The sequence below is a fragment of the Aplidium turbinatum genome, chromosome 9, assembly GCF_918807975.1.
Source record: "Aplidium turbinatum chromosome 9, kaAplTurb1.1, whole genome shotgun sequence".
Lineage (NCBI taxonomy): Eukaryota > Metazoa > Chordata > Ascidiacea > Aplousobranchia > Polyclinidae > Aplidium > Aplidium turbinatum.
The window spans coordinates 17,809,776-17,824,352 of NC_137480.1; the positions used below are offsets into that span (position 1 = coordinate 17,809,776).

Here is a 14,577-nt window from a genome sequence, read left to right on the forward strand (position 1 = left end):
TAAATTGCTTTTTTCTAAAGCACACGCCGAAAGCTGAACCAGCGTTGCTTAAACTTACAATTTGTCATTGCACATAGTCGAGCGCTCAACCAACTGAGCAACTAAGACGCACGCTAGCTTTAGAATAACTTTATCGAAGTTTCGATTCATGTAAATTATAGTTCTACTGTAGAACAGTGTTGACTTTTGCAATTTCAACATTTGAAACAATTTTTTTCTGTGAATAAATATGAACATTTTGCCTAATTTTATGAAGAGTTCAATAAAACTCACTGGCAGAAACAAGGACACAGCTAATTTTGTAACCCACGTTGTTTTTTGGTAATTTCAGAGCTATGCAAGTTTTGCAGAATTCAGAGGAAATGTACTTGAATGCATAAACAACTTGCCGTACCAAGAAACGTCCATAAACTCCTATACTCTATGTATTGTACGCAAACGCAACTGCATCACTTCCTATATGTCAAGCTGACAACATAATTTTAATTCTATCATGTCATCACACCGTTATCATAAACAAAAGAACGGTTTATTATTCGTGGTGTTTTGATGTGTTTTTGCATGAAATACAAATTTTCTATGCGATGAATACAATAAACTGCCTTGGCTAAAATTAATACCCAACTTCAGTTGCTGATGTGAGTGACGTTTTAGTGGCAGCACCTGCTTATTTGAAGAGCCTTTTCATTTTCTGAATTCCACGTGTCTATACAATTTTTTTCTTTCAATTGAACACCGCTAAAACAAACTAATCTGAGTTGGTGTTGATGCAGTCCGTTGACGAAGTTGACTGTTTCTCATTTGGACTTAACTGAATATATTCGCAGTGATGGCGAAGTAAAGCTGGTTTGTTTGTGTTTTTTACAGGTATTTTTATTGAAAACACGCAGTTTTCTACGTAAAATTTTCTTGAGAGGAGCCATTTTTTTCGATTAGCATTTATTTGCTCGTGAAATCCATCATAGCATAAGGCCTTGCTTTAATTATGCGTTAAATTAAGCTTTTTATCTTTTTTGTTTATTCGTTTTCTTGTCATGGAAAATCAGAGTTGCCAGATTGTTTCCACGGTGCGCGGCCAAAGCGTGGCTATTTTGTCTATTTCATTACAAATTTTACATATTACTGTAGGCTCAGGCCCGGATTTAGGGGGGGCAGAGGGGACAGGTGCCCCGGGCCTCCCGACTTTTGAAGCGCCCCCCTCCGTGGAAAAATGTGATTTTGTGTTATTTTTTCTTCCTTTCAGCCTTTGAAGTTTCTGCAAAATGCTGTGCAGTGCTGGATTAATGCTATTGTAGACGCAGAGGTGGTTTTCGCAAAAAATTTTTTTGCAGGGGGCCCCCCCGATCTAAAAGTGCCCCGGGCCCCCCCATCAGCTAAATCCGGCCCTGTGTAGGCTACTGTAGACCGACGTTTTCGTGAATAAACGTTGCATTCATTTCACTACGGATTTATTTAACTGCCGTTACCCAAAAAGTTAATCGTTTAAAATAATTTTCAAAAGGTAGGACATGGTTCAATCATGCGCATCCACGTCTGTCACTGCTGGTAGGCACTTTAACATACTGATATCCAATTCAACCACGAACCATCAACCAATCAGAAGCTACGCTGTTCGTGACGTCATCAATGTTGCGTTTTTCGGAACAAAGGAAAAACGCAACCTCCCACTACTGCTATTGCTCTTTTTTCTTCTGTAATTACCAAAAAAAGTGCAAAGTAAAAATCAACTCTCTGGCTGAATGCTGGAATGGTCACAATTGAACGGACAAAGTAGCATCTGATGGTTCGTGGTTGAATTGGATATCAGTATGTTAAAGTGCCTATCGTCACTGCTTGCATGAAATTAGTATAACTGCAGAATGAATAAAACAATCCAATTGTTTAAAGTTTAAATAAAACCTGTAATAGAATTTTGTGGCAGTCAGAAAGCAACCGACGACGTATGGCCTAGTATTAAACTGCATCTATTCAAATGACTTGTGCTTCAAACAGATCGCAACTTTATGTATTTTTACTCGTCCCGGTTGTGGAACAAGTTTAGATCTTCCAGTTGCATTTATTCTTCAAATCATTTACTTCACACTCTGCCAATCTCGGTAACCGGTCCTGTGTCAAAAGCCTTTACAAGTATGCGAAACTGTCAGGAATAGCCAATCAAAAGCTTTGTTAGTCCGAGGATAAAGGTTCAAACCAACCAAACCAAGGCCAGTTCTGTCTCAACGTGATATGGGTAACATTTTTAAATCTTTTCGACATTCAAAAGCAAAAAAACAATATTTCGTATAATCAAAGACAAATTTACGTACTGTAGCTATGTTTACAGTTACTTTTACAGTAGCAAAATGTCGTGACTTGCGTTAGCTTCCAGACGTGCTTATTTTCTAGGTTAACCTATTCAACTCAATTTGTCATTAGCCGGATGCAAAGGAAATGCAATAGAGGTGGGCTGTGATGCCGAGACGGTTTACAATTTATAAGTACATGCAATTTAAGCAGAAAGCACTCTGGTACTTTTGACAGTACAAAGTGACAGGATATCAAGAATGTATAGGCCTACTTTTGGTAGAGAAACGCATAATTTTAAATTTAAGGTTTGCATTAGAAAAAACTAGCTTCACACTTTAAACTAAATGGTTAGTTATAAAAGCTTTCAATATATTGAATTTTTCTTTTTTGTTCAGCGATAAACCATATTTCTGCAAAAATGAGAACAGCTTTAGTTCTACTTTTTGTTGCACTCTTCACTGTACTACACTCCACAGCTGGCTTTAACTTTGAACCGTCAAGTAAGAACATTTGATGCGATTATATTGAGTTTATTTAAAACTCTTAAAATAATTTAACTCTGAATTAGTTAATTTGAACTCTTGCAAGTTGAAACGGATTTTGATGCGTCACACGATTAAGCATCGTTTGCACGAAGGAACTTACAGGCTATTCATTTCTGGTGATAAATAGCCTAAAGTAGGCCTTGTAATTTTAGAGGATGGAGGGCTAATTTGGCAAAAATTTTCAAATTTAACTTAAAATTGGATTTCAAGATACAACAGGGTATTCCAAGATCTCTGGTAATTGCCAAAATCTTCTGAAAATTACTTTTGAGAAGGACTATTGGCTACTTATTTTACAGACAAAACCTAACACCACACGCATTTAACATAATATAAAAATATGAAAATGAACTAAAAATTGCAAACATTTTAGGCCATACTCATGTTAGCCCTTATCAAGTAACGAACTGATTGATGTTCTACATAAATAGAAATTACAAAACTGATCTACATACACGAAATCGAAAAAAGAAACCCACAAGAATAAAACGGCAAGGCAGTGTAGATGCGAAATCACATGACACTTAATTGCGTTGGTGCAAGAAAATCACCTCTTTACCAAAATTGTATACTTACTTCGTCGCCATGGCCACCTGGAGATGTGGCCTGATTTGTCACATTTTGCAGATTTTGATTACAGCTACTGCTAGTGCTTGACTGATATTTTTTGAGATGTTTTTACTTTTTGCGGTTTCCTAATGACATAAAACTTTTTGTTGCCTTGGAGAAGCAGTAGCAAATGAGAAAAACTAAGGTAAAAAACGCAAAATCAGACTGTTATTGAAAATTAACAGTCTGACTAAAATCTTCGAAATCCAATTTTCTTTATTTTTCAACATGTGAAGATGTTAAAACCTATCGTGTCATCTGGGGAAAAGAATAAAGAAAGCGTAAAAATCTAATTAAAAAAAAAAATTATTTAAACGTTCGTCCAAAGTTAAAAAAACCTGGAAATTTCTGCAAAATGTGACAAATTAGGCCGTATCTTTAGGTGGCCATGTCGTCGCAAAGACCGCCTCATATTGTTTTTACATCATTTTGCTGACGTTCATTTCAAATTTAAATATTATATTCAACTTCATTAAAATTCATTAATAGCCTATGTTGCAAGACTGTCGCAAACAGCTTTTTGGTCAAGATTTCGCACCAGGTTAAAATACAATAATTTTGACATTATGATTTGTACGCATAACTACGCGCATGCGTAACTGCGTGACATAAATGCAAACAGTTTGTATGAAGCTGATTACATTTGAATTTCCATGAATAAAATGTTTCTACCAAAGCCTATCTAAAAATTATTTTTCAAAAAATAAAGTCACATATTAGCTTGTCTTGTTATGATAACTGATCAAACATCTTTAGCTTCTGTCTGTGAAAACTTATTTTGCATTTTCCATTCTGATCCACAAGCTGAGATTTTCCACTCAATTCCTTTTCATTTAGCTGTCTATGTCATCTGCTGACTTTAGTTGAATTATGTAGATTGACTTGCCTTTGCTATGCTTTCGTTGCAAAAACAATTGAAAATCTCAGGCTGACATCTGCTGTTCATGATGCTTCTAAGCATCAATACTTGTGTAGAAAAAAGCTGTACCTATACTCTTGAATTTGTCAATTTAGTGTGGTAGCCTACTTTCTATTTCTTCAATAAAAAATGTCTGTTTTACGTCACGCTTTTACGCATGCTCGTAGCCATGCGCATAATCGAAATGATCACTTTATCATGTTTCACATTAAAACCAAGGCCCGAGAAATTGTTTGCGGTTGTTAACTTTCGCCCGAGCCCGAAAAATTGTTAACAAGTTTCAGTAAAATAGCAAATAATATTTGAAAGCCTTCTTCTGACTTACGAAGCAGCAATTCAAGCAATGTCCTGTAGGTCAACTTGCTATACCATGATGTATGATGTGCTGTTTGAGGTTCATCACGGATGCAGGCTAGTAAATCACACAAACTCCATATTTGAACTTTACATGCCACGAACAAAATATGACGTAAATACCATATGGAGCAATTTTTTCGCGTCGTGGTCAATATAAGCCAGTCCTTCTGAAAAGCAATTTTTGAGGTGGAGAGAATTGAGATAAAAATTTCAAAAAACTTATACAAGACATTTTAACATAGCCTATGATGTTATAGCCTATAATCAGAGATAAAATTTAAATTAACACCCCCCCCCCCCCTTATAATAGCTGCGGTGATGGTGATTTTGGTTTTGTCAGACTACATCGTAGCGTTTTTCAACCTTTTTTGGCCCTACGCCCCCTTCATGAACTGGCAAAATTTTACCGCCCTCCCCATCAAAAACGATTAATTACGAATTAATATAAAACAATAAATGCTATTAATACTACAAAAAGTGCTCACTGCCAAGCAAAAAACCAAGCAGATCGATATAATTACATCAAATATTGGCTAGTTACCAGTCTCTAAAACCCTCAAGGATACGAGCTCTTTGACGAAATCGTTACGCTGCTGGGCGGTAAATGGGTTAAACCAGAATGCCCCTTAATAATCAAAACGCTCCCTTAAGCCGAGGTAATCATACCGCCCCCCTGCAAACTCAAAACGCCCCCGTTGAGAACCACTGGTTTAAAGCATACATAAGCCTAGGCTACAATATTGTAGGCTACGTATCGGTTTGCTCACTAATACACTAAGCTGAAATTTTGATTTAAAAAGTTTTTTTTTTTAAATCTGTTTTGTTTATAAGCAAACAATTTTATTTCAGTAAATTTTGAGTTGCATACAATCAGGGCTGGCGCAAGGCTATTTTGCGCAATTATAAAGTAAGCTTTAATTTCTGCACCCCATTGCTCAAAACTTCACGGTAATAAGTTAACAATAAAAGTTATGCTTTTGTTATCCTAGTCAAAATTTACATGATGCTGATACAGCTTGCATCAAAATAGGTGAAGGAGCTGAAGATGTGGTGGGGTGCTATTGCCACCCCAAGTTTAAAAGATTTGCTTGGCCAGAAACGACAGCACATCTTCAAGTGTCCTAAAGTTTGGGAATCGTGTAACTATTGCTGTTAGTTCATGACTCAAATCATTGCCGTCGGTGTCTCTGTTTGATAGGTCTATAGCCTACTACTGTTTTACAACAAGTTCAAATTTTTGAGACGTTTTTTTAAACAAATAACACTTTTTTAAACATTTGTTGTCAGATTGTTGTAAACAAATAACTTACTGTAGTTATAAAGCAGAAATGATAATTTCTCCTTTGAACACATGGAATTTATCTTTTGCTTTATTGAATCTGCGTTTATCAAAAAGAATATTGTATGACTTCAAAGCGTCATTGTCAAAGTGACTTTCCCATACAATTCGTGCGACAATATTCAAAACACAAAAACACATTTATTCACAGAAGATAATTTCAAAAAAGTTACGAAACTGGTAAATTAAAAAGCAAGCTCTGAGCCCTGGTGAAGGCTGCACCCTGGACAGCTGCCGAATTTGCCTAATGGATGCGCTGGACCTGTCTTCAGTATTTTAAATTGGGAGTAGGCCTATAGCTTTCACAACGAATGGAATTGACTATTTAATTTATTTTTATTACATAGGCCTAATAGTTTTGAAAACAAATTCCTACATTGTTGCTTTATTTACGCTAAAATATCCATAACCATTGAAACTTATCCATTTCAGAAATTACAAAACAGGTCTCCATTTTTACACCATCCAGACCAAAATTGGTGAGTTACTGGGGGTAGATCAGTGGTATATGCTGCTTGATTTGCAAAGGCGTGTATCACAGCAACACGAGTGCCAAACTGGCGCCAATAGATCTATACCAACAACAACCTATTGATGCCGCTGCTGTATCCTACAATGTGACAATATAATATAAATGTAAAACTACAGTAGCCTATACAAAAAACTAGCAGTTAGAAAAGCTTAAATACAATCACATTATCAAGAGATATTCTTTTGCTACGTAAGCTAATAACTTCTTTAGACTTTTGAGCAGAGATGTACGTATACGCGCAAATTCTGCGCAGTAGACTTGCGGCGTAGACTTTTTGTTTACGCTAACGCTTACGGCCACATTTTTTTGAATAGTTGTCGCTTGAGGCTACGCCGTAAAGTTTTCGCGGTTTTTAGCGCATAGCGTCAACGCATACTTTTTAATGTCTTGTTGTCGCTACAACACGCCAATACCTTCCAGCGCTGCAGTTGAAAGAATGTTTTCAATGGGCAAAGACATATTGAAACCAAAACACAGCAAAATGTCAGATGAACACTTTCAGATGCTTGTGTTTCTTCGTGGAAATTCAAAATAAAACTTGTTTGTTTCGAGTGGTTTATACCGTATGAATGTTTGGCACCTAGCAAACAAAATGAGTTTACGCTAGTGTATGCGCTGACGCTGCCAACTTTTTTTACAAGTTACATTGACGCATACGGCGTATGGTTTTTGGAACGTTTGCGTTTACGCTGACGGCGTCAATATTTTTTGGATGCACGAACATCACTGCTTTTGAGCTACACTTGGACGTCGCTACTTTAGCGACTAGCTATCATGGCGACGTCCACGCGGCACTACAGAACCTGAATATGGCAGAAGATTTTTATGTGCTGGTTGACAATGACATGGTTGAATGAAAAATCTTCTCGCTGTAATCATTTTTAATGTTGTCTTGTTTACAACCGAATAGCTGCAGCTGCATATAAAACACGGAGTTGATAAAACACACCGAAAACCGACTCTAAGCCAAGTTTCGTGAAAACATGAAAAAAGTTTTTACTAAAATACCCTAGGCTTAGACTGAGCTACATTTAAATAGATTTGCCTTGGCCCACTTTTTAAATAGCGTATTTTCGTTAAAAGCCTACAATAGGCTAAGGCATGCAGATCCAATTCCGCATGCAGTACCAAGCAGTGGCGGCTGGTGCTGTTTGTGAGCAGTGGGGCTGTAAACGATTTGGCGGGGGGGTCCGGGGGCTCTCCCTGGAAAAATTAAAAAAATTGCATTAAATTGGGTGCCTTCTAAGCATGTGTTTTCCCAAAATTTCGAAAAAATGCATTCAAACTTTGTCGAAAAGTTCATGTATACCTAAGCTATACGGTATTTTAAAAAAATTAACAGTATTGCTTTGGAGACAAACTTTACTAGCATTGAACTTACTCTTGACTAGCCTAGCCGTTGCATACAAAGTTCAAGTGATTTTGAGATGCCCTAGGCTGGACTAGCACTTCCTATAACCTGTTGAACACCCTAACTTTACAGCTAACACTTCTACATTCATCGCTCATCGCTACTCTGCGAAATAAAAACTAACTTTAAAAAGTCAGTAAAGTTATTCGATTAGGTGGGGCTGTTTTCCATGCAGCCCCAACAGATTCAAAAATTGCTGTAAAATACCAAAAGAGGTGGAGCTTCAAGGATAATTGTTAGCCAATCAGAGCGCTTGAAATCCAGAATCTCGGCTGCAAAGAAGTTTGCCCAAAATCGGTGTTGCCAAACGAAACTTTTAATATTTTCATTTTCGGTCTGCATGTCTTAAGTGAAAAAAGTAACCGGGTCGAACAAACACAGAGGAAAACACATTTTCTCTCTTCTCTTTCTTTCAGGTGGGGCTGCAACCCTGCAGCCCCATGGCACGAGCCACCACTGGTACCAAGTATTATTCTAATTTTGAATAAATCTTCAAAATCGTTTCCACGCGCATCAAAATACATCAACCATAAAATTATTTTCATAATTCTATAAGAAATAATTCCTCATAAAATGTCTTGCATTCACAAAAAAATACACGACTGGGTGGAATATAACTTCATAATCACTTAGACCAGTTTTTACTGAAGTAAAGACAAAACAATGACCTAGAAATAGAAAAAACGATAAGTGAAGCAAGAGAGCTAAACTTTCTCGGTAGGTCAACTTATTGTAATTTTGTTATATATTTTGCAAGTGGAGAAAATAAGGCATAATGAATTGGTAGAGCAAAACGAAGTTACCTTTTTTACAACTTAACTATGCTTGCACTACGTGGTTGAGTTTTGAAAAATAGTAACCATCTCGGAACAGTAACTGATCCACAAAACAAATTTTAGAGGGGGTAGCCTACTGGAGTTTCGACAAAGTAAATTTTTTCAGCTAAAATAGACAATGTAAAAGTTGAGGTCTGAAGAGGCACATAGTTAGGTAGGATGGTAAGGTGGCTTGTCTACCTAGAGACAAATTGACAACCTTAACCTTGTTTTGGTTCTTTTTTGTATATTTTAAAGCTCAATAATTATTTTTGTACAAGGCATTTACATTGTAGCTGATTTGACTCTATAGTCATTAAATTTAAACTAGTTGTTAATGCACTCGTTTGCGTCTCTGTATGGCTGCACTGACATTCTGTGCTTTGGAAAGCGCTGAGGAGCAAGACAAATTTGCGCTTGGATACAGCGCTATGCAAAAACACGCATTATTAATTATTGTTTCTATAGTGTATGTAGACGTTTGAGTGGCAAAGTTTTGTTCAAAATTAAATTTTGCTTTTAAATAGGCCATTTTTCATTACCACAAAAGGAATTTAATAATAAGCTCATATTTGTTGATGAATGTTTGCAGGCTATTGTGTTGTGAGTCTTTTAGCGGCATTTCAAAAATCCGTTTGAGGGATTATAACTTACAATACATTATACAAGTCACGATTAAATTCATACCTCCATTAACACTGGAATAAGTTAAGTTATTTGTTTACTAGTTGAATGAGCAATGCGTTTAATTAATACTTCTAAATATTGCAGTACTTTTTTAGTTTTTGAAGAGCCAATAAAAAGTTTCTACCCCTTTTAAGCCACTGCTGAGAACATGTGTGCCCAATGCAGGCGGTTAGAACATTAAAATGCGATTGAGCAAGCAAAACGAGCGAGAAAGCTATGCAAAAGTGTAGAAAAAGTAGCCTACATGTCTTTTCTCTATTTTAGGAGAGAACGTGAACAAGTGCTTCCCTCCTGGATTCGCTACTGTCTCGAATACGTGTCAAATTGATGGTTTAAAATATATAATTCCACAAATAACATTGACTAAGCAAAATACAAAAAATAAATCATTCACATTTCTAAAAAATATTTTCAACAGACCATTTCTAAAAAATTGTCAAGCATTTTAATGGTTTTCACATTAAATATCAAAGTCCACTATTTATGAATAGGCTACTTCAGTTATGCTTTTTCGAATTATTAAAGTTGTTTATTTTTGTGAACTCGCAGGGACTTTGTCTGAGATATTGCCGGATAATAGGCTATGCTAACGGAAAATCCATCTATGCTCGTCCTGCAACATGCAGAATTAAAAACAAAAGAAAAAGAGGTAAAAAAATCAGTTTGTAGCTAATCCACTTGTGGTAGTCAAATCCACATGTGGTAGTCACTGTTTGACGACTAGTGAAGAAGTACAAGTTAACCGGTTAGTTTGAATTTACCATCAAACTGAAAAAAAAAAACGTCTGAAAGATTATTACTGGCAGTTTTGCATACTTATAGAAGCATTGAACCACTGATGCAGGCCCGGTCACCGAAATTGGTGAAATGAAGTTTCCGATTGTTGAAGTGTTGTTGTCTGTGAATTACTCTTTTCATTAGGTGCCACTAAATGGACATTGGAAAGCAATCGTTTAAAATTAAATGCTTTTCTCAAGCTTACATGCTGGAAGTCGAACCAGCAGTAACAGCACTGATTGGTCTTGGATTTTTTTCTTGCTTAAAATCAGACACTTAACCACTTGCTGAGCAGGTGGGGCGGACACTTGCTTGAACATAACTTCATCGGGAGTTCATTTTTCGATTTTTTTTCTAAACTAATCATACCGGTACTAGGATACTAGTGCTCACTTTTCTAATATTAATATTTTATATGTTGTCTATAGTGTTACTTGCAAAGAATGTGATGGAACTCATTAGCCCGAAACAAAGGAACAACTGATTTTGTAACCCATGATTTCTTTGTTAATTTTAGAGAGATGCAAGTACTGCAGAATTCAAAGGAGATGTCGTTGAATGCACAAACAACTTCCATACCAAGAAACTTCCATAATCCATGTAATCAAGATGCCAATGCAATTTTTTTTTATTGTGTTATTGCACTGTCGTCATGAACAAAAAAAGTTTATCATTCCTAATGTTTTGACGTTTTTTTTTGCATGAAATCTAAATTTTGTATGCGATGAATGCAATAAACCAGTTTCTCTCAAATCAATGCACCTGACTTAATTGTCTGACATGTGATGGCAGCACCTGTTAAATTGGACTGTGTTTTAATTTTCTGAAAATTTTGTCTAGGCTTATAGGCTACAAGTTTTTCATTTATTTGGACCACCTGTTAAAACGAACTGATGTGACTTGGTTTTGATGTGGTCTAAATAACGAGGTTTAGCCTACTGTGTGTTATCTGGACTTATGATGAAACGCGAAAATGATGAAATATTTTTTACTATTACTTTTATTGAAAACACATAGACAGTCTACGCGCAATTGCTTACAAACTATTGTCTTGATGCTATTTCTGCTGCAAAAAAACAAACATCGTTTGATCACGAGAGTCAGCATAGAACAATGCCACTTTGGCTCCGACTGAGCTTTTCCGTTTTTTGCTTATTCGTTTCTCTTGTCAGTGAAAATCACAACTGATAGATTGCTTGCAAAATAGAGAACCGAAACTCGGCCATTTTGTCTACTTTGTTGCAAATTTAGTCAATTACCGTAATATTGATTGATATGTTTCATCAATAAACGTTGCAAATTACTTTACCATACATCTTAAATTGATACTTATTTTATGTCGCAAGACTTTTTAATTGTTTTATAAAATCTTACATGGCCCCCTCTAGTGTCTGGCCTGATTTGTCACATTTTTCTTTGAAACATTAACAGTCTGAGTTGCTGGCAAAATGTGGCAGGATACTCGAAAAGATAGCGATTGCTAAAGAAAAGTTAAAAGCAGTTCATTGATAAAAAGTTCATGTGTTATTGTTATTTTAACTAGAGTTAACTAAACATGATTTGTTTGCCACTCCCACATTACTCAACTGGCTATTTGGTGAGACTTTTGATCAATGCAACCCAGCCAAGTCCAGCAGTTCAAACCACTGGTGATGGGTCTGTTTTTTTTTGAAGCTGCTTAGTTGATAGTTAAAACTGAAAAGTACCTGGGCAGTTCAACAGGCATAGATATACCAGAATAGGTTAGGCATTCACCAATTTAATCTTTGGGTATGTTTAACAGATACCGTATAATTATACCTTGCAGCTGTTAGAGTGCCTTGTCTAGTGTCTACTGCTTTAGCTAACATAGCCCAATGATATGTCAAACAAGTATGACTGTTTTATTTTCACTATGCAAAAACTATACCTTTTAAGTTTTTCCAAGCTTTAAAGTATGCCTAACTGACAGGTGCTGATTTCATCATAAAAAAACTCATCATTCATCATTGCAGTCATTTTTGTGGTTGCTATTATGGCATGGTTTATTCAAAATGACAGTGTCTCAGTAGGTTTTATTAGCCATGCTTTTGTGAAAGTGATCAGAATTGAAAGAATTAAATCAAGCTCCCAGATCTTTTTATGCCCACATTTTTTAAGTGGCTGCATGACAAGTGTTTAACACTGCACTGTAATGATAAAAAATCAAGAACTTTAGTTTTGCTCCAAGTACGGTATATTTAGACACTGGATCTTTTCAAGTTATCGCAAGTCAAATACTTTGTAATATGCATGAAAAATTGTAGTAACTTGACTGTATGTGGATTAAGTTTTTGCAGTGTGCTACACTTTATAAAAAAAAATGGAGTGGGCAATTTAACGTAGGCTAAAGTATTTTCTCAAAATTGGGCAGAATTCCATGTCTGGCAACCCTTGTATGGGAATGATAGCCACAGTCATTTTCATTTAGCCTTTTTATAAACTGAACTGCTGTAAATTTTAATGTGCTGGTTATGGAGTTGTGTGACACTGAAAATGGTTCAATACCCGAAATCGCGATATACCGGTACCGTACAACATGGTAATTTAGACTTGGACTATGGTAATTTAGACTTAGACTAAATCTACTGGAAATAAATAGGATTGAAGGAGTTAGAAATGCTTTTAAATCTACAATGGGTCAAAGACTGCTCAATCAAGTTAATCTTAACATAATATTAACATTGAAACAAATCTAACAAAATCATTAATGTTTTTACAAGCTAAAACACTTTTGCGGCAACAATAGCCAACAAAGTACCACTGTGTTATATTTACCATAAACAGCTTTTTGACATTTAGGAGCTGTGTTTTTAAAAACAAAAATACATGATGGATATGTTAAAAAGTGAGTCTATTAGAAAAAACTTTTTTAAATGCCATTGCTTTTTTAATTAAACTCGTTTGTAAACATCCTGAAGCAACAAGTTGATTTTTTGCTGGTAAGTGTTAGGCTGAAACATCGTCTCAAAAGTGGGGTACTTTTAGAAATCCTCGTTATACCAAGGTGCTTAGCGAAAACTTTTATCTAGTTTTATTCGTAGTTCATAGCAATCACCATTTAGATGCAGAATTTTTGCTGTTACAGTTAATCAGGGCCATTACAAACATTTTTGAAAGTTATAATTTTGTATTTAAATGATTGTGTCCTTTCGTGGAAAGTTCATTCATCAAAAAAAGAACAGAAAAATAGAAGGGAAAGTTCAGTTGTGTAATGTTGAACAAAGGAATGAAGTTGCTTTTAAGCATATTCATGGTGATGGACCACTTTCTGGTGGTAGAAAGGCATTCCAATTTCTTAATAAAATATCAGTGGTTTGAAAATGACTCAGCATTTGACCGGGTTTTACTTCATTAATAAAGAAGCTTTGCCTCATATAAAAACAAGAAGCAAAAACACAAGGAGTTCAAGAACAGCTTCAAAACAAGACAAAGTTGAAAGAATTAATACTTACTACAAAAGTATTTAAGTGACAAGTATGAACATAAAAGTAATTAGAAAGTTTTTGTCTGCCACCTGTTCACCTCTCTCGTTATCTGTTGATGGAGTTAGAGTGACTGGTGGAGCTGGTATTGTTGGCATGTACAGATTTCAGTAGACCTTGGTGTTAAACCTCAGTGCCATGGTGAGTATGTAGCTTACTGCATTAGGAGTGTTCTACTTTTGTTATAAAAATGCTGTAAGACTAAGAAGTGCTCTTCGTGATGAACAATGATGCATTGTATCCAAACCCTTCTACAAGATAGGAGCGTGATATATACTTTTGTTGGTTTTTGTACCTTTGCGTTGTAGATATGTTCAAAACAATGTGTTAAAAAATTGGTATTAATTAATCAGCTGGGTACCACAACTGAGAGTATTAAGCCTTCTTATGATTTTTGTATGTTACCTTTTTCTAGTCATTTCTTCAATGTATCTTGGACATGCATCTAATTATTGCATGTATTCTGAAATTGTACATGCTGTGAAAAGCAACAAAGACAACAGTAGTTATTGTGGTAGCCCATACACATTTGCCAACATGACATTCAACAATTTTCAAGGATTTTGTTTTTCATAACTAGAGTCTTTTTATGTATGACTGACAATCAGTTTGGCTTCAACTTCTGTAAGTGTATTTTTTAAAATCAATAGGTTAACTATCTTGCATTTTGCTAAACCCATTGCCTACACTTATTTACTGTACTATATGTTTAGACTGTCCAAATGAATTTGACCAAGTAAAGTTTTCGAAGCTTGTTCAATGATCCTATGGTATTTGTACAATTCTTGTATTTTTAT

General features: G+C 35.6%; 1 long non-coding RNA gene across 1 annotated transcript; it reads left to right on the forward strand.

The window, feature by feature from the left end:
• Nucleotides 1-2,685: 2,685 nt before the first annotated feature.
• Nucleotides 2,686-11,773, forward strand: LOC145777691 (uncharacterized). The gene is made up of 4 exons (XR_014290351.1): nucleotides 2,686-2,786; nucleotides 6,488-6,534; nucleotides 10,050-10,149; nucleotides 10,795-11,773. It is a non-coding gene; the product is annotated as an uncharacterized LOC145777691 (long non-coding RNA).
• Nucleotides 11,774-14,577: the final 2,804 nt, after the last annotated feature.